The sequence below is a fragment of the Haliotis cracherodii genome, unplaced genomic scaffold (assembly GCF_022045235.1).
Source record: "Haliotis cracherodii isolate W230 unplaced genomic scaffold, xgHalCrac1.p SCAF_5, whole genome shotgun sequence".
In the NCBI taxonomy this organism is placed as follows: domain Eukaryota; kingdom Metazoa; phylum Mollusca; class Gastropoda; order Lepetellida; family Haliotidae; genus Haliotis; species Haliotis cracherodii.
In genome coordinates, this window is record NW_027266308.1 from 19,016,867 (window position 1) to 19,020,731 (window position 3,865).

The following is a 3,865-nucleotide window of genomic DNA, read 5'->3' on the forward strand; positions in this document are numbered from 1 at the left end:
ACTTTGCACATACGAAATAGTCAGATTATTCCCCCTTTTCTACTGAATAAATAGGAGAAATACAAACCTTAACATCCTTGAGAGTCCATGTTGTAAAATTTGCAAAATTATCAATCAGCTGTGGACAGTTGCTTGATTATGGTTTCCCTTGCACACAATTATAGAATTGTGATAAAATTGCCTGTGAGAGATAAAAGTGTCAAATCGACGCAAATATTTTATTACACAATGTACATACATTGTATTTAAACTGATGTGCACAGCACTGGCCCGATCTGTCTGGTGGCACACAAACATTTTGTTGCAGAAACACTCACTTCAGAACAATCTGAAAATACATTCAAGTCGTGAAGAGATACATGCAGATGTCAATTGTATGAATAATATTTAATAAGTGTTCTACTAATAAACTGTTCAAACATTGTGCCGAGTCACTTTGACTTTTAAAAAAAACATATTTTATATAATTTACATAAACAGCAATAATCTGCACGGTCAGTTACCCAGAATAATTGTTGCAGTTTAATGTAACTTCCATACCCATTGATTCAAATTAATTTGATTAATTGAAAACGCATACGACATATTTATTTCCTAGTCCTTACCTCTAAGTTATGTGGGATTCCGTTCTTCCCACGAGATCAAGTCAGGACACAGGAATCCATCGCACGACGCTGTAAATATATAATTACCACATACACACATTCAACTATGAAACAGAACTGAATTTCATGGAAGATTTGTGGATGATCGTGGATGATTGTGGTTTTATACAAAAAACTATTAAGATCTATTGCCAAAAACATTTGCATTTATGACGGTTGCAATATACGTGACACAGTATAAACTATAACCTTAATAATAATTATATTTAATTATAGAGTACCGTAGTCCCCCAAAACACAAGAATTAATATAAATAGAATATAGCGCTGGCACACATTTAAAGGGCTGGATATCAGTCATTATGACTGTCTTAGCCTATTCATGTTACGCCCCTCAAAATCAGTTCAAAACAGCAGCTTATGAAAGGTAACGTGACTTGTCAAAGTGGTCATTGTTATTTGGTGTAAAATCACAATATATCTACTTTTAATGCTGTTGATGAACCCATCGCTGTTATAATAGAATCCCTTGTTCAACGGGGAACTCCCCGCGCTCTTCGATTGACTTGGAACAAAATTCTCGACGAAGCTGAACGAGACATGCAAGACGAGCGATAAATCTTTTCCGGGTGTTTGAAATCACTTCCGCCATTCGGTGAAAACCTCGTTTTGGGGTTTGACCTTGGGGTCATGCATAAGTCTATGGGAGATCGCTCACTGGCATACCCTCTCATTATGTGCAGAGACATGGGAAATCGCTCACATGGACACCATATCAAGATGTGCAGAGACATGGGAGATCGCTCATATGGACACCCTTTCATAATGCCCAGAAAATAGGTCTTCAGCAACCCATGCTTGCCATAAAAGGCGACTAGCGGGGTCGGGTGGTCAGGCTCACTGACTTGGTTGATGCATGCCATCGTTTCCCAAATGCGTAGATCGATGCCCATGACGTCAATCACTGGACTGTCTGTTCCATACTCGATTATTTACAGGTCGCCGCCATATAGCAGGAATATTATTAAGTGCAGCGTTAAACAACAAACAAACAAAACAAAACAAAACAAACATGGGAGATCGCGCACATGGGCACCCTTTCATGATGCCTAGACATTTTGTCTGTTCTTATATATGTGTCATGTAAGTAATCAGAAACAATCAGACAATCTGCGTACTGTTATTTGTTTTTATGTTTTCCAATCTAACCAGGAAATTTGTCAGAAATGCAGATAGATCTAACTACCGTCGTCGTTGTGTGTGGCTTTGCGTCAGTCATGGCGTCACACAAGACGGAAACTTTTACAATTGTAATGTATGTATTTTTAATTCCATAATTCGTGCTACGATACTCTTCCCACGAATATTCTCAAACTCGCCAGCCAGTGTATACAACAATTTTGCTTTGTGTACATTTCAATAAGTATAGTTTTCCGAGCACAATGTCCGTTTCCACACCTAATTTATTTATTTCGCTTGATGTCATCTTGATAATTTGTATTGGTGACAAAGACCATTTGTCATTTGTTCCTAAAATGTATGAGGAATTCAGGGAAGCATGTATAGCAGCTGAGTTTGAAATATACCTGATCTTATAGGCGTCTCATAACCCGCATACGTGAAACATGATTTTGCAAACACTATCCAATATGGCGGAAAGTGCACTTCGGCGTTCGTGTTTGCGTAGTTTCCAAAACATTCCAAACGATTCCAGGTTCCTCGGCGACGTGTCAGAATTATCATTTGTGTTTTGGTGAAAAACAGATTCCCGTGACCGCTAATATGCTATTTTTGAAATTCAATCCTTCGACTAAATATCCGACATATATATTTCTAAACACGCAGTAATTTTGTTTTGTCTAATATGACAGTGGGTGATATCACAGAGGAGGGAATTTCCAACAGAATTCAAAACGTTTAGTGTGAGTGATGTATTTCGAATTTTAGTCGACTTCGAAGTGTGGGTTGAAGAGGAGACACATATATTTCTCCCGCTATAACGAGGATTGTGGTGTCAACAGGCATTGTAAATACCCAGATGATAGCTTGAATTTTAGATAAAGCTGTCTTTGATAAGTGAATGAGATGTTTTACGGTTCTTGTGATTAGCGAATGTTTCTTAAGCGTCCGAAAACCAAATCACGGGAATATATCTATTAACACTCTAAAACCATTACGTTCAACACAGACGTAGGTGGACATTCGACAGGAGCACGAGCAACTTATCAATGACTTACACACTCTACCTACCCAGAGTTCCTTTGCGGTCGGCCCCCAGTGCCATGTGACGATTCGTCACATCTTAGACAGTCCATTCAAGATATTGCATATACTTGTCATACTACACATTTTGATAAACAAATGCCAAAGAATGGTTACAGTTCGTTAAGAATGTATCCTAAAACGTGAAAATCTACTTCCCTTTGCGTAGTTATCCTTTGTTTACATTGGTTGTCCGGCTCCACGTGCTGTCATCTGAGCCCCACGGAATACGGTCTTCATGCACCTCACTGTCGCAGTTGTAGTAGCATATCTATATAATTACGCAAAACAATGTGTTAAGCGAACCGAAAGGCTTGCATTAGGCCAGTCTGTTGGGTTTTCAGAATAAGCGCGCTTGTGTACAAACAAGAGAAAAGTCCGGTCACGTGATATGAAAATTAGCCTTTGGCAGTGGTGTTATGCTAAGTCACCACTGCGCCGGAGAGTGTGACTTACGATCTGGAAAGTAGTTCGTCATAATCTGACCTCAGGTCATCACCACGGAGTAGCCAGTCACTGGCCTGGAATTTGATCTCACACATATGTTTGAGACAAGTTATCTCAAATGGGTTTCCCACCCACAGGTGTGTAAGAAAAATGGGAGATCGCTCACTTGAATACCCTTTCAAGATGTGCAGAGACATGAGACGTGGCACATAGACACTCTTTCGAGATGCCAAGATACAGAAGATCGCTGAATACACTGTCATGATGTCGGAGACACGGGAGAGCGCTCACTGGAACACCCTTTTACCCTTTTCACCTAGCACTACATTGACGCAAGCCTTGTTCCACAGTGAACCTAGCACTACATTGACGCCAGCGGTGTTCCACAGTGAACCTAGCACTACATTGACGCAAGCCTTGTTCCACAGTGGAGCTAGAACTACATTGACGCGAGTTGTGTTCCACACTGAACCTAGCACTACATTGACGCCAGCCTTGTTCCACAGTGGAGCTAGCACTAAATTGACGCCAGTCGTGTTCCACAGTGGAGCT

General features: G+C 40.2%; 1 long non-coding RNA gene across 1 annotated transcript in view; it reads right to left on the reverse strand.

Moving 5' to 3' along the window:
• Nucleotides 1-217: 217 nt before the first annotated feature.
• Nucleotides 218-3,865, reverse strand: part of LOC139443279 (uncharacterized) — a 41,165-nt gene continuing 37,517 nt past the window's right edge. Inside the window, exons 2-3 of the long non-coding RNA XR_011651723.1 lie at nucleotides 606-674; nucleotides 218-328 (exon numbers count right to left, since the gene is read on the reverse strand). This is a non-coding gene — a long non-coding RNA (uncharacterized lncRNA). The remainder of the gene's footprint in view (nucleotides 329-605; nucleotides 675-3,865) is intronic.